Raw genomic sequence first — 17,691 nt, 5'->3', positions numbered from 1 at the left:
ATTCCCAATCCTACCACTCAAACGGAGGTACGCAGTTTTCTTGGATTTTCTGGTTATTATAGGAGGTTTATAGAACATTTTTCGCATATTGCTGCACCTCTGTATGCACTAATTGGTAACATTGATTTTCTTTGGACAGAAAAATGTGAACGTGCTTTCCAGGATCTAAAGAAGCTTGTGTCCACAGCCCAAGTCCTTCGAGGACCAAATTGAGATTTTCCATTTCAGATATCATCTGATGCCTCAGATATAGCCATTGGAGCAGTCCTTGGGCAGGAAGAGGATAAAAAACCATATCCAATTTATTATATTAGCAAAAATTTATCCCTGCTGAATTAAATTACACTGTTACTGAGAAAGAATTTTTAGTTGTAATACATGCTGTCAATAAGTTTAGACATTACATTATTGGATACCCTGTTATCTTGTATACAGATCATTCTGCCATCAAATATTTTGCAAACAAGCCTATAACTAATGGTAGAATAACTAGATAGCTGATTTTATTGCAAGAATTTGATATTACAATCAAGGATCGACCTGGAAAAGAAAATCATGTAGCCAATTTTCTCTCAAGAATGCCAAAGCCAATTGATGCAGCAGTAGTTGAAGATCAACTTTTGGACAAGCATTTGTTTGATGTTGCTGTTCAAACACCCTGGTATGTTGATGTTGCCAATTACCTAGCAGTAGGTAAACTACCAAAACATATAACCCCTAATGAGCGGAAACAGATTGTTCAGAAGAGTGTTCAATTGTCGTGGGTTGGAGGCTACCTGTTCCACACAGGGGTAGAAATGCATATCAAAAGATGCATTTGAGAGGATGAAATCTTCGACATTTTAAAAGCCTACCATGACAGACCATGTGGCAGACATTTCGCCGATCACAGAACTGGACATAAGGTCTTGCAAACAGGGTATTATTGGCCTAAAATTTTCAAAGATGCAAAGAAATTTGTCCAAGCTTGTGACAGTTGCCAGAGAGCAGGACGCCCTGGTCAGTTCGATGAGATGCCCTTGAACCCACAGTTAGTCATTGAACCATTCGAATGATGGGCCCTTGATTTCGTCAGACCAATTAACCCACCCTCAAACCAGAAAACATATATTTTGGTGGCAACAGAATATGTCACCAAATGGGTTGAGGCAGAGGCGTTCCCGAGAGCTACAGAATATTTTGTCATACAGTTCTTGCTCCATATATTTGTGCATTATGGCCTTCCATGAGATATAATTACAAATGGTGGACCACAGTTTGCTGGGAACAAAATAGCTGCAACACTCAAAAACTATCATGTCCAGCATAAAATCACTACTCCATACCACCCACAAGCAAATGGTCAGGTAGAGAGCAACAATGAAATAATAGAAGCAATCCTAACAAAAACAATCGCGTCACATAGATGTGATTGGGCTACCAGACTACCAGAGGTACTGTGGGCTTACAGAACAACATGGAGAAGTACCACTGGTTACTCACCTTATCAATTAGTGTTTGGCAAGCAACCCATTTTTCCCATAGAATTCGAAATCCAAACACTGTGAACAACACATGAAGTTGGCTTAGATTTAACTGAGGCACAGATTAATCAATTGCCGAAGATCAATGAGCTCGATGAAATCAGGCTCTCTGCACTCCAAAATACTGGACTTATCCAACAGCAGCGAGCTAAATGGCATGATGCTCTCATTAAAAATAAAGTCTTCCACGAAGGAGACTGGGCACTTTTGTACGATTCCAGGTTTCAGGACTTTCCTGGGAAACTCCAGAATCATTGGTTGGGACCATACGAAATCCAAAAGGTACATGACAATGGTACTCTTACTCTAATAATTATTGACAGTTCTAGATATGCCTTCAAGGCAAATGGCCACCGAGTTCACCTTTATCTCAAACCACTCACTCAGGAGTCCTTCTGCCAGCAGCTACGCCAAGACTCTGATATGGAAATTTTGGGAGAGGGAGAGAAGTCTTCCTCACGTGTGATTCATTAAGTAATTTATTTCTTTTCACAGTTTGTACGTAATTTCTTTTGTTTTTGTACATCTTTTTGAATCAAATGCTTTGCCTTTACTTTTCGAAGCAGCAGCAATGTTATTATTTTTGTTGTTCCTTTTCTCAAAGGGACAACATTTTTCATTCTGTTTTTCCTTTTTCAAAAGAACAACAACTGTTGGATCAGCCGTCATTATGCTTTAGTTTTTTTCTTTTTCTTTATTTTTGCTTTCTGTTGTTCCTTTTCCAAAGGAACAACACTTTTGCTTTTTGCTGTTCCTTTTCCAAAGGAATGGCATTTGTGTGTTTTGCTGTTCTTTTTCCAAAGGAACAACATTTTCTATTTTTGCTGTTCCTTTTCCAAAGGAACGGCACTTGGGTGTCTCCCTGTTCCTTTTCCAAAGGAACAACATTTTTTATTTTTGTTGTTCCTTTTCCAAAGGAACAACATTTTTGTGTTTTTCTGTTCCTTTTCCAAAGGAACAACGGTTTCGATTTTTGCTGTTCCTTTTCCAATGGAATGACATTTGTGTGTTTTGTTGTTCCTTTTCCAAAGGAACAACGGTTTCGATTTTTGTTGTTCCTTTTCCAAAGGAATGACATTTGTGTGTTTTGCTGTTCCTTTTCCAAAGGAATAGCATTTCTGATCTTTGTTGTTCCCTTTTCTAAAAGGAAAACCACTTGTATTCTTTTGCTCTTCCTCTTTGAAGTAGCAACATCCTCGTATTCCTTTTACTTATGGGTGTTTCCCTTGCTATTTTAAATTAAGGATGCTTATTGTTCCTATTATTTCAAGTCTTTTGGAATACAACTATGCACTTATGCAATGGATACAAAATCACAACATACTGAAATCAGGTGAATTATAAAATCGTTATTTTTATAAGAAATTGCTCTGAATTGGTAAAAGGACAGAGGGAAGGACACACTTACCCATTATCTTTTGCTATCATTGCTTCACTAACTCTGCTCTGATTGGTTATCTTTATCATGTTGGTTCCTTTTAAATCCTCTTTGATTATTATTCAGGAATAAGAGCAAAGGGTTTATATCTTCTTGTTGAGATGTTAAGACTTCTTCTACCATTCCTACTCTTAAGGAGCGTTGAACCACCCTTTGTGTATAAATGGGTGTTGGCCGCTCTAATTGTTTTCACAATTCGAGCTCCACATAAATTGTCAACCCGAGAAGGTCTTTTTATTCCAAAGGTAATAGCGCACTGGATATGCTCAATTTCAAAAGCAGTTCAATGTTGTAGTAAAAGAAAGTCACACACAATTGTTAAATTCAGCAATCTATCAATTCACAGTCTACTTAATTAAAGCTGAAGTCAATTAACTTATAGCAGACACGATTTCTCTGTTACAACAAAAGGGAAATAAATGTATAAGAAAAGAAATCATTCAACTATAGCAGGAACAGGACCCTATTCCTTGGTGGGAACTTCAGCACCTGCTGCCTGGCACTAATCACACTGCAAAAGAAGTAACCTTAAGAGGTCAAGACCCTATTCCCAGGAACAGGAATCTTCAGCACTTGGCCTCTCTGTTCTAATCACACTGCAAGTAAAAGAAAGCAATCAATGGAGCAAGACCCTATCCCTCTGTACAGGGATCTTCAGCACATGCTCTCATCATCCACTCGTGCAATCAATACATGTAGCGCTAAGAAACAGAGTATCACAAACCATGTAACTAGTGTTCCAGCAACAGAACTAAATACAATGCAAATACATAAGAAATAAACAACTACAGGAATAAAGGGGTGGATCTTGTGAGGAAGGCGGGCCCTTTCCTTCTCACAAGATTCCCCAAGAGAAAGAATTAAACTAGAATGCTCAAAACAGGTCTTTATTCATCTGTCAAGAAACTGGTACATACAAAAAGGAGACTAGCTCCTGTCTCACACAATGCTGTTCTCAAAATTACAGTTCGATCCCCCCTAATGATGATGTCTCCTCTTTTTAAAGAGGAGACATCATTTACAATTTTACACAAGAGCGGATATCTCGATTCTATTCAAAACAAGACTATTCTGTTCTTCTTTAAAAAGAGATACTGTTACAACCGAGACAACAGTCATGCTATCTTTACAATAATTCAGGTAACCGTATCTTCGGCCTGCTGCTATTATCCACAAAAAGTTCTTCAGAATCGCAAATTACGCATAACGGAATTTGCGTGCTTTGTCGGCTGTTTCAGCAGCTGAGTTAACTGTTTCAGCATCGGGACCAGCTGTTTCAGCAACGGGACCAGCTGTTTCAGCAACAGGACCAGCTGTTTCAGCAACGTAGTCGGCTGTTCCCGCAACTCAGTCAGCTGTTTCAGCTACAGCCGCTCGTTCTCATCAAGGCATATAACTTTATCTGCGATCTTCAACTTATGTTAGCAACAATGCACTTCAATAATTGATAAAATATAAGAGTATTATGGAATTAATATGTAAGACAGATTAACCATATAATAAAGAGAAGGTTTCCATATACCTTAGGATATAGTGAATGAAAAAGACATTGGAGCTTATGGTTTTGAGAGTAAAATGATATCAAAATATATAACAAAATGGTACATATTGGAGTCCTAACAATGGGATAGTACTTTATGAAAAAGAAAAAAGAAGAGAAAAAAGAGCAAATTGACTTGTTTATATAAAGTTGTCAAATGCAGGATAGGGGGTCTCACCAAGAGCTAGCCTACCATGATCATGAGGAAGAACGTGAAGTGGCATTCCCACTATGGCCACCACACCAGGGATATGGTCCAAAATGTATATCAAATAAAGAACCCTTGGAATAGGAGGTCTCATCACCAGCGGCCTGCTCAACTTTCTTTCCTTCCTCGTGAATGGCATTATGACAAACTGGTTACCAAGCCAGCATAATGGCCTACATTTTGAAATCACACAACACTTCCTAAGCATACACAAAGGATCATGGTACATTGGGTGAAATAAACAACTCTGCCAAGGTTATGGACACCTGTCGGTAGCAGAGCACTGTTAATGGTATTGAAGTCACAGTATTTACATGAATAGGTAGTTATTAGCACCCTTTTGTTTCTTATACCTTAGTAATCAATCACATAAGATGAATGCATATTATTTTCCGAACCATACAATGCATGTAAATCTATTATCACCAATCATTACAGAGCAGTTGACAATGACCGCATGAGACTCGGTATGTATGGCAGATGTCCTATCCTCCCAGCGTCGCATCATATCACAGCAGTCTCTTACGTATTAAGCGATCCAACTTGACACCTTGATTTTGGTAATCTGCTACCTTTGTAAACATGGCATATTGCCATACGTTGTTCCTTTATGACTCTGCTTCAGAACAGACCGGCACGCCACTCCTTTATTTGACGGCCGGGATGGCCTATCACATTGCGGGGGGGAGGTTAACCTCATCATTTCTTGGATGATGTGTCAGACCGCTATTCGGGAAAATGCGTACTTGGGAATAGCATGGCTCAACGGTATACTATTTTTTATTTTTTGCATGACTTGCTATTCCTAAGCCATTTCCATTGTATATCCTACAGCATTAGATTTTGAGTGATTCTCGCGTCTGTCAGCCTCTCTGTGTTTCTAACAGCGTGAGTAGCTGTCGTTCCATTGTCAAATTCTGAGATTTCAAAGCAAAATCATAAACATGGGAGGGAGATCGATTCGGAGAGAATCGGTGGTGTTAACAGTATTTGATGCTGCACGGGAAATCCTGGCAAGAGCCGGGTGGTTATCTTATCTCAATCACTTACAGGAATCCAACGAGACTGTAGCAATTGAATTCTTGCAGAACTTGCAAAAGGATCACTCCATAGTGAGGGGGAGACTGTTATGAAACCAGCTCAAGAAAAGATAGAAAAGATAGATCAACGCCTTAGAATTCAGCCTCTTCGAGGGGGTAACCTCCTTTACATTACATAAATGAACAATTCTTGGATGATACAAATGAAAAAACCTCCTTTCTATATATAGGAGTCTAAGGAGTCACAATATAATCCAGCCGACCTAACAATAATAATAATATAAAGCCACAAAAATAACAATAGAGGGATCCTATGGGGCACAGAAATAACAATATGGGGGTAATAGGGGCACAACAATATAAATAAGGGGTATAACTACAATAGTAATGGGGTAATCGCTAGTATTATAGGGACCCAACATGCCCCTCTCCTTCAAAAAAGTGTTGTCCTCAACGCTTGAGTAGTTCTGGATACTTCTGCATAAAATTCTCATCCTCCCATGTGGAATCTTCAGCGGATAAGTTCTTCCACTTGATAAGATACTCTGAAATTGATCAATTTCGTAGCTGTCGAGTTCTTGTTTCTGTGATTGCTTCCGGTTCCAATATAATTTTTCCTTCCTCATCAAGTTCTGGCAATATTGTTTGAATTGGGAGCTTGTCACCTATAACCTTCTTTAAACATGAAACATGGAAAACTGGGTGCAATCAAGAAGTTGCAGGAAGGTCCAATTTGTATGCCATAGTACCAATCTTTTGCAACACCTTGTACGGACCATAATACTTTGGTGATAATTTATTATCCTTCTTAGCTTGCTTTAGGAACATTTGCTTATATGGTTGTAGACGTAGGAATACCCAATCACCTACATCAAAACTTCTTTCACTGCGACGTTGATCTGCATGTTGTTTCATTCTATTTTGTGCCAACACGAGGTTATCCTTTAAGAGTTGGAGCACTTGTTGTTGATGTTCGATGTGATGTTCCACTGCCTGAACCTTAGAATTTTCTCTTAAATATGATGTGATGGATGGTGGTTGATAACCATAAAGTGCCATAAATGGGGTCATTTTTGTTGCTGTATGGAAGGAAGTGTTATACCACCATTCAGCCAGAGGCAACCATTTGACCCATTGTGTCTGTTTATCAGATACAAAGCAACGAAGATATCCTTCCAAACATTTGTTTACTATCTCAGTTTGCCCATCAGATTGGGGATGATAAGATGAGCTATGAGCTAACTGAGTACCAAGACAAGAAAATAATTCTGTCCAAAAATTTCCAGTGAAAATGGGATCTCTGTCACTTACAATAATCTTTGGGTTTCCATGTAGCTTTTGAACTGTTTCCATAAATGCAGTAGAAACTGTACTGGCTTTAATTGGATGTGATAATGCACAAAAGTGTGCATACTTGGTAAGTCTGTCAACTACCACCATGATGACACTCTTTCCCTCAGACTTGGGTAAACCTGTGATAAAATCCATTGAAACCTCCTCCCAACGTTGGCTTGGAATGGATAAAGGTTGTAATAGACCCGATGTCTTAATTGTTTCAACTTTATTTTGCTGGCAAACCAAACATTCTGCCACAAAATTTTGAATATCTGATTTAAGGCCATCCCAAAAAAATTCCTTCTTAACCGTGTGGTAAGTTTTTAAAAATCCTGAGTGCCCTCCTAAGGGAGAAGTGTGCAATTCCATAAGAATCTTTTGTTTTAGCTAGGAATTCTTACAGAGGTATAAGCGATCTTTGTACCATAACGAATCATTTTGCCAGCTAAATGTATCAGAAGTACTGGAATCTTGTTGTAGCTTTCGAATAAGTGCCCACACTTCTTCATCGTTCTTCCATTCCTCCCTTGCTTCGTTTATCCAATCTGGTTGGATAATAGAAATGGCACACAACAATACTTCCACATCCTCATCCTTTCTTGAGAGTGCATCTGCCACCACATTTTGCTTCCCTTTTTTGTAGATGATTTCAAAGTCATAACCCAACATCTTTGTGACCCACTTTTGTTTCTCTTCAGAGGATGATCTTTGTTCTAAAAAGTATTTAAGGCTATCATGATCTGTTTTGACCTTGAAGTGTCTTCCCATTAGGTAGGGTCGCCATTTCTTAAGTGCATGGAGTATTGCCAACATTTCCTTCTCATAAATAGCTTTTCTTAAAAACTTTCCCTTGATTGGACGACTTTCAAAAGCAATGGGTCTTTCATCTTGCATTAGAACAACACCAATTCCATTTCCTGAAGCATCACATTCCACAATAAAGTTTTTTGTGAAGTCCGGCGTAGCTAAGACGGTGCTTGGCACATTGCCTCTTTAAGATGTTCAAAGGCCTTTGTTGCTTCCGGAGTCCATGAAAATGAATCTTTCTTCAATAATGTTGTTAGAGGTGCTGCTATTCTCCCATAATTCTTAACAAACTTGCGATAATATCCTGTCAACCCAAGAAATCCTCGCAGATGCTTTATGGATGTGGGGATTTTCCATTCCTTAATGGCTTTAATTTTGCTAGGGTCTACCTTAACTCCTTCATGAGATACAATATGACCCAAATATTCCACCTCCTGGACTCCAAAGAAACATCTGGATCTTTTTGCATATAATTGTTTCTCCTCCAATAGTTGTAGCACCCTGTCAACATGTTCAACATGATCCTTCCAAGACTTGTTGTAGATTAGTATATCATCAAAAAATACTAACACAAATTTTCTAAGGAATGGTTTGAAAATTGAATTCATCAAACCTTGAAATGTTGAAGGTGCATTGGTAAGGCCAAAAGGCATGACCAAAAATTCATAATGACCCTCATGAGTTCTAAATGCTTTTTTCAGAATGTCTTCAATCTTCATTCTGATTTGATGATATCCCGAACGAAGATCCAACTTGGTGAAGTAAATTGATCCATGCAATTCATCCAATAATTTATCAATAACAGGAATGGGGAACTTATCTTTAATAGTGATCTTGTTGAGCTCCCTATAATCCGGACACATGCGTCGTGATCCATCCTTCTTGTGCACCAATACTACTAGAGTTGAGAAAGAACTTTGACTTGGTTGAATTATACCAGCCTCTAGCATTTCTGCAACCATACGTTCAATTTCACTTTTTTGGGCATAGGGATATCTGTACGGCCTGATGTTCAGAGGAACACTTCCTGGAATCAAATGAATAGCATGATCATGATCATGCATAGGTGGGAGACCTTTGGGAGTCTCAAATACCTTGGAATGATTGTCCAGGACATTTTGGAGATCTGGAGAAATAGATGATTCCAATGTGGAAACATCTAGCGAACATAATTGTGCAATTACACCTCTTTGCTCCTTTTTAAGAAGCTTAGTCATGCCATTAGAGCTGATTATCTTTCCTGGTTTCCCTGCAATACCCCTTAATTCAACTTCCTTTCCTTCCATAGAAAATTTGATGAAAAGTTCTTGAAAATTAAAAGCTATTGTACCCAAGGATTGTAGCCATTGGACTCCTAGTACAACATCAGCACCTCCCATTGGAATGGAAAGCATTGGGCTAGTCAGTACATATACTCCCATGGATAGCTTGATATTATGGCACTTTCCCGAGCAATTTATTGTTCCTCCATTTGCAATCATCACTTGACACTCTAGTGTTGGATATAGGAAGCAATTCAATTCTTTTGCTACCCTACAATGAATAAAATTGTGGGTGCTTCCTGAATCAATCAACTCTATTACCTTTTTCTTCTTGATTTGTCCTTCTATATTGATGGTTTGAGGAGTCGTAATTCCCACCAATGCATTACAAGATATGGTCGGATTTATTTTTTCTTCATCTAGGCTTTGTTCCTGGAGTATATCTTCTTCTTTTGACCTTTCTTGCTCCTTTTATTCTTCCTCTTCACAATCTATGTAGAATAATTTCTTCTCAGCACACTTATGACCTTTAGTGTATTTGCTATCACAACTATAACAAAGCCCTTTTGCTCTTTTTTCTTCCAATTGTTGTGGTGTCAACCTTATAGGTTGTGGAAGACTAGGGGCAACAACACTTCCGTCTTTATAGTTGTGAGTAGTATGCTTCCTGGTTGCCATAATTTTGCTTTCCATTTTTCTTGCTAACCTGAATGCCTTCTCTAATGAATCAGGTTCCCAAAGGTGAACATCATGTTGGATATTATCCTTTAAAGACCCTATGAACACATCAATCCTATGCTCCTCTGGAATATCTTTTACCCTTATGTTCAATTTTTGGAACTCCTCAATGTGCTCCATTACTGAACCCTTTTGTTTGAGACTTATCAATTGGCTAAAAAAAGTGTTGCTTTTTGTATCTTCATAATGTGCTATCAATTCTTCCGTAAAAATTGCCCAAGTGATAAATTGTTTATGAGAGCAAAGCCATTGATACCATACAAACTGATTTGGTTCCAAATATACAGTTGCCATACGTACCTTTTGTGCGTTTTGCACATTATTGAGATCGAAGAATTGCTCCATCTGTAATATCCATGTGGCGGGATCCTTGCCATCAAACTTCCTCATATCGATTTTTGGAATATGGTGATTCTTCAATCCAACATTAGCATCTATGGAATCATGATTAACATTTCTTTTGTTCTCATCATGAATTTCCTTTACTACCTTTTCACCATTTGTGACCCTTTCTTGTAGCAACTTCTTCAATTCTTCCATGTATGTCTTCAAATCTATCTTCAAATTTGCCATCGAATCCTCCATCTTAGCTTCCATGCCCTTTACCTTAGATTCCACTCCATTTATCTTAGATTCCACGCCACTTATCTTAGCTTCTGTTAGCTTTTGTGAGCGTGACATTTGTTGCACTTGTTCTTGTAATTTTGACATATCATGTAGCATTTCTTCCTCTTCTTCATGAGTCATGCTAGAGCTTTCAGGTTCTTTACTAGGTGTTTGCATTTTCTTTCCTCGGGGCATCAGTTACCGATAATAATGTTTTACTATGCCCTTTGAATTCCGTTAAATCAAGCTTACACAAAAATTAAAAAAGAACTACACACCTTTTTTTCACTTTATAGAAGCCTGATATGTTCTGAAATTGCTACTTGTAGTAGCCTTCTACGTCCTCTTTCCAATGCCACAAGTCTGAGCCAAATTGGATTCTCCAAGGAAGAGTTATGTGAAATCTCCCACAGTGACTTGCTTTTAGACTGATTCAGTAGAGCGAACTTGTACGACGTTCCACGAGTCACTGTTTCAACCTTTGAATCTGAAACACACACCCAAGAAACTGCAGTCCGTCCTCTTTCTATACCTTCTTACGAAATTTCAATCCGATCCCCAGAGAGAAGGTTATGATGATTTTCCCCAGGTCACCTGTTTTGAATGTAATTCAGGAGTCTGCAAAAAAGACCAAATTCCTCAGATCATATCTCCGCAAATATCAGGCAAAAAGTTCTGAAATTCGGACCCCAGGTTTAGCACGATTTCTTCTCAAATGGGTTTTTTTTGCGACTTCTGAAATGTCACAGAAAAAAATTTATAGCGAAAATTCCACGATGACCTGTTTGGAGCAGCGAAACCCTAGAATCCAAAGCTCTGATACCAAATGTTATGAAACCAGCTCAAGAAAAGATAGAAAAGATAGATCAACGCCTTAGAATTCAGCCTCTTCGAGGGGGTAACCTCCTTTACATTACATAAATGAACAATTCTTGGATGATACAAATGAAAAAACCTCCTTTCTATATATAGGAGTCTAAGGAGTCACAATATAATCCAGCCGACCTAACAATAATAATATAAAGCCACAAAAATAACAATAGAGGGATTCTATGGGACACAGAAATAAAAATATGGGGGTAATAGGGGCACAAAAATATAAATAAGGGGTATAACTACAATAGTAACGGGGTAATCGCTAGTATTATAGGGACCCAACAGAGAGACATAACAGTCACCGATGACATAATCGCAGAGGTCTCGAGACTGCCAGCCACTAGGCCTGTATGGACGCTAAAGAAGGAGAGATTGTAGAAGATTATAGAAACCTTCCAGGAGGAAAGCTAGAGCCTGACAATTAGAGGAAAGGGGGTTCTTCCAGCACCATTAGGAGAACCGTGGGCGGAATTGGCAAGGACCATTCAAAGCTACATCACCTGTGAAGGAAGAAAAGACGTGGTAAGACCACGGCATCTTAAACTTTTAGCTATGTTAAAACAAAAATGCCTTGTAAATTTACTTGCATTCTTGAATTCATTACTGCATAATGTTGCATGAAGCATGAAAAAGGCACATCATGTAGAATCAATTGTTAGTCATCATGGGTTGATATGGTTAATAGTCAGCCATAGCCTTACCCAGCAACAGAGCAGCTGGGAAGAGCTAATTGCCATGACAGATGGAAGATTGATCACACCATCCCCAAAACGTAAACATGCCACCAGTACACCTGAGCATCTAGAAAAACAAAGGAAATCGGACTGACTAGCATGGCTACGAGGTAGGTTGGAGAAGCCCCAATGAAATACCAGCCAACCGGTAGAGATCGAAGATACAGGGGATGAGAAACCCCCACGATTAGAAGGAGAAGACAATGAGAAAGTAATGCAGGAAAACGAGGAAGGAGAAAATGAGGAAGAAACCGAGCAATCTGAGCAGGAGGAGGAAACGGAACAGCAGGAAGGCAGCCCAGTGCAGGATCCATTGAGAGAAGATGAATTGGCCAAAGTTTTGGCCAATATGGGCGAATATGGCCAATCTTCCAGCCCATCAGACCTCCATGCTAAAGAAGAACCAAAAGAACACTCTGCTCAGGAGGGAAATGCACCTGAAGAATCACATGCAGAGGAAGTAGAAGAGGAGAGTCAATCCATTCATGATGAAAACATGACAGGAGATGCAGAACAAGAACAATCCGTTCCTAGCCAGACGACACCAGAAGAAACTCCAGAGGTAGGGGGGCAGAAAAGGAAGTCACCAAAGAAATAACATAACCAACTAGGGTTCCTGCCCCAGAGCAGCCAGAGCAAAGCAACAAAGAAGCACCCCAGAAACAAAATCAGGGAATTGATCATAGTCCAGGCTGAAGTGAACAGTCTGTTGTTCCTTCTAAGGAAATTGAGGAAATTAAGAAATTACGGAAAGAAAAACAACGACTACTGAATGTAATAGTTCAGCTTCGATGGAAAATCAGGATTTTGAAAGCAGGGAAAAGGGTAAAAAGGACTTCGAGGAGGAAAAATGCAATCGATCCAGCAAAACCCCTCAAGACAAAGGATCGGAGGACCAGAGTCCACCTTGCTGTTCAAAACCCTGTCAAAAAATGGGCTGTTGTTCCAAGTGTTGTTGAGAAGCATACTGTTGTTCAAATTAAGAAGGAACATCATTTGACTGATATCCACGTTAAGATAGAAATGGATTATAGATTGACCTGCCATAAGGAAATTCAGGCATAGGTACCACCCTCGGGAGTGATAAGGGTCATGAACGCAAGACAACGCAATAGGAAAATTCAGGTAAAACTCCCAGTCTCCACCGCCGCATGGGAAAGAGATCCGAGAACGAAAACCCTACGGGAGGGTTTGACGCAAGCTCAGCAAGCAACAGAAAAGCTCATAGAGCAAACAGTCCCTTGGGAAAGGTATGAAGAGCTACAGCAACAGCTTAGGAATGTCAATCTATCCGAAAGCCAGACCTTCGAAGGGTGGCAAAGGGAGGAAGAAAAATTCGCGAAGGTAACTCATAGGTTAGATATAGTTATCAAGCAGATGGATACCTTATGTTCTTTGTACAATGATGTCCTAGCATGTAGAGCCCCTGCTAAGAATTATGCCTTGTTTTTAATGGAACGATATTTGGAATTGAAAATAAAGGCTATTAAAGCAGGTGCTCCCATACAAATTAATACCCTTGATGATTTTATAAACTACTGTAAGCACTATGGGGTAAAATTTCAAAGACTACTGTGTGAGTTTTATTTACATAACCTTGTATTAGACTAGGAGACCGAGTTGAACTCTCAGCCTTTTGTTGGGGATATCCAATTGTAGGCATTTATTTCATCTGGGGTTAATCAAATTAAATGGCTTAAAGCCTATAATGCTTTCCAAAGGCAAGAAAACAGATTATATTTGTGGGTAAGAGCTGAGCCTAGGAATCCAGTACAATTGTGGAGAGAACATAGGAACCTCATGAAGACTCCAGGTGTAATTGAAGCATTAGGACCCATTCACACAACAATCAATTAGCAAGGAATAGAATGCTTTTTCACTATTAAAGACCTTGCCATTGATGCGGTTAAATTTCGATATCAGATCTCTAATCCGAATATCCAACTCAGGGAGCCATTTAAGTATGAAAATTTTAAGTTAGCTGCCAACCGCTTGCACCTCTATGGCAAAGTCATTTTGAGGGCAGGTCCATCCTGGTTAGGATATAGGTTCCGAAGTCCAATTATTTGGCACCCTACACCTGGGTACCAAGCCCTGTATGAGATGCCTGAGGGTCAGACATGCCATTTCTTTGAACACCTAGTTATGCATCATGGTTGTAGACCTCCACATGAGATTCCATCTCTAGCCTAATCTCTCACTACCTTACATGTCAACTACAATGTTTTCATGAGGGCATGAAAAGGGGTAAGCAGGGGGGTGTGTGGAGTACTAAAGAAGGTATGTTTTTGGTAATTATTTCAGCATCTTTTCATTAGAACTTACAAACCTTTTGCATCATGAACTAGGAAAATGATAAGGAATTGTAATAAAACCTATGAGATTAATGTGCAAAGCGGAAACACTGACAATTGTCATTTCCTTATGCAGAAAAAGGGAAAACAAAAGACTGTTGTTCTGAAGGAAAGAACAAGGCCGGGTTAACCGCTATCCCTTTGATGGGGAACCATATGCAAACAAGGAAAATCAGATCAAAGAGAATCAGCCCTGGAAAGGAAGTGGAGATGTCGGCTCAGTGCAAGAAGGAAAAGAGATAACTGAGAACTAACGGTTCAGTGAACCCCTCAGGATCGTTTGATCCCGAGGAATCACTCTTTAACTATTTTTGCACCTAGACATCTCCACCTTCATCATTATAAAAGGGGCAGCACTGTTAGCTCGAGGGCGCAGTCAAATCCTTAACTTTTATGTAATTTCTCTGAAGATTGAAACTTTGATCATCGAGTCTCATTGAGAATTGATATACTGTAATTCCATTTTATGTATTAATACAAACTCAGTTGCTATTTCATCCCTGAGTCTGAAATAACTTCAAGTGGTGTACCCCTGGAGGCTAAGGGCCCGGTTCTAGAGGACACTTGCTCCTCTACTATTACGTTTGGTTTATGCGTGGTTTTCTTATCAGCATTATTTGGTAATCTGATGTGTTTTGTTAGTTTACATCACATGCTCTGTTATGTTTACTTTACTGAGACAGAACTATTGCATTAACTCTGCAAAATATCACTATTCTTCTAAGTGTTGATATAATACTATCAGTATTTACAGAATATTGTTGTTGTTCAATTACAGAGCCTCTGTGTTGTGCACTTATTCATTGATATTACGGAATTCATCTTAGCGATTATGTTCTTTGCGATTGTTGGGTCTATAGACATTGTTGTTCCATTCTAAAACACAGTCGTAATCTTTTATAGCTGAGAGTGATAACTGGTTTACCAAGATCAAGTTACTATTAAGGTGTGCTATGTGCATATATGGTTTTGAAGTGTTTTTATATAATTCATCATTAATCAGTGTTGTTCCATTTTCGTGTGTTGTTCAATTCGTCCTTAAGAGTGAAGGATTGCCATTTGATTCCTGTAGGTCACGATTCATGCATTTGATCTTGTAGACTAAGGTGTTACTGCTTGATAGACTTAGTTGCTGTTACAATTTCCTGTTTGTTGTTCAATTTTAGATTTGTTGTTCCATTTCAAATTTGTTCTATTTCTTATTTCATTGTTCCATTTCTTATCTGTCGTTCCATTTCCTGTCCTTTGTTATTTTAGTGTGAAGAACGATCCAAGGTTGTAGTGAGCACTAACATTTACTGCCTGGCTCCCAGATCCATGATCTTTTCTCGCTTACCTTAGTTCCATCAGTTTACAAAGGGATGAGTTACTGCTACTGAACCCTTGACTGATAAATTGCTTAGTTTTCTGAATGTGTAGTTTAATCTTTTAAAGTAGTTTGCTGTAAACAAGCATCTGTTTACTCCTGTATTTCTGAACACTGTACTACTAGCATTACTCTGGAAAATCATAGCCTTAGACTGAGAAACTCTTTGAAATAACAAAACATTCCTGGATTGACAACTAATGTGAGGTAATTAGAGGTGAAAGAGACCCTTTTTATAGCTTGACACCACTCAGGTTGTGGCTTTTCTCCATAGGCTTGTGTCCACTTAGCCAGATGCGCGCGTGGATCATGCTGCCCATTTTACTTATTTGTTAGTCACACCCTAGGCTTCCCAAATCATGTGTGCATCATTCTCCTACATTCGCACCAGTCGTCAAAACTCCCCTTGTGCATACCCCACCATCTCGCAGGAATATCGTGCAATACCCAGTCCAAGGACTGTAATTGTTGCTTTTCTGGAACCTCCCTTTCAAATGCATCCAAGAAGGTATCTACCTCATTTAGACCATCATAACTAGGCAGATATGTTACTTCTGTCAACATAGAGCGCAGCGACCTTGTCATCATATTATAATTCAGTGTGGTTACCTCATGTAACCGATTCTTCCATCGTTGTATTTCCTCATGCGAATTTGAAGTACAAGAGCTTTCGAGCTCCCATGCAATCCACCCATCCGCTATGATATTCACCCAGTCTTGGTCTTGTGTTGGTATCTTATAGATGTAGTCTAAATCATCATCACTTTCATAGTTATGCACCATCTCCGTATAGCGCGATCCTTCAGCAGGGTCGAGGGGTATAGTTATGCGTAGTGACTTGTTTTCAAAAATCATTTTGCACTTCTTCAGATTGATTACCTTGTTCATATCAGTGGCCTAGTCAGTTCCTAAGAGTGTGAGGTAGGTATTGCTATTATCAACAATCTCTATCACTTCAAAATCCTCCATCGCACTCACTCCCTTAATATCCATAGTTATTCCTTGTAATCACCCCATGGTTATTATTTTCTATTGGTTTGCCATCCTCAGCTGAATTAGAGACCACTGCAGCTTAGGTTGCCCCATTCATTCGCATGTCTACTTCGGCAAAACATTTGCATCTGATCCTAAATCTAGAATTACTTGGTCCACCTCATATGCTCCGGTCTGCATGGTTAGTCTCATCTCTCTTCCCATTCTTATCTTATGCTTTCCTATCTTCTGGACTATGCGCGGTTCTCCAGGCGCGATCCTAGTGCATCTATTGATGAGTTCCTGTAACCCTTTCACCACCTTATTGTCATGCAGTAACTTCATACATGTTTCCAAGAATGTTGTGAGCATTGATGGGTCCATCTCCGGCTCCAGTTTATCTTTGCTTCCTGAAGTGGAGGCATCAACGAAGCTCTTCTTAGCTTCCATGAAGGTTTCCCGAGTGCGCTCGAAATCAAACTCCACTTCTTTCGCTGGAGCCTTATGAACCCAAGTACTATCTTCTAGCTATTTGCCTTTGTCATCTCCCATCATGATTCCACTTCGGAGCATAATGTTCACATTCAAATCTTCCTCGCACGGCTTAGACCTCATCATCTACAGGTTCTGAGTCTGCGGAGGTGGTAGTGCTCCTTTGTTGCATATCCTAGCTATCAATGTAGGACAACCTTCTGTCTCATAATCAAGCAAGGTTCAATACAAACATGTTCAACATGTTGGATTCATGCAATCATGGGCATAATATCCTGGCCCTACGCAATTGTAGCATATCAACTATCTGCGACCTCGTCCAGGTCCTCCTCTTCCTCGGTCTCGTCTGTGCCCCTAAAATCTTGTTCGTGCCACTTCTGCATTCTAGTGAAGGGGCTGC

The sequence above is a fragment of the Pinus tabuliformis genome, chromosome Q, assembly GCF_031772625.1.
Source record: "Pinus tabuliformis cultivar Carrire ecotype Pingquan chromosome Q, CPIR1, whole genome shotgun sequence".
Taxonomy (NCBI): Eukaryota; Viridiplantae; Streptophyta; class Pinopsida; order Pinales; family Pinaceae; genus Pinus; species Pinus tabuliformis.
This window is presented reverse-complemented; position numbering follows the sequence as displayed.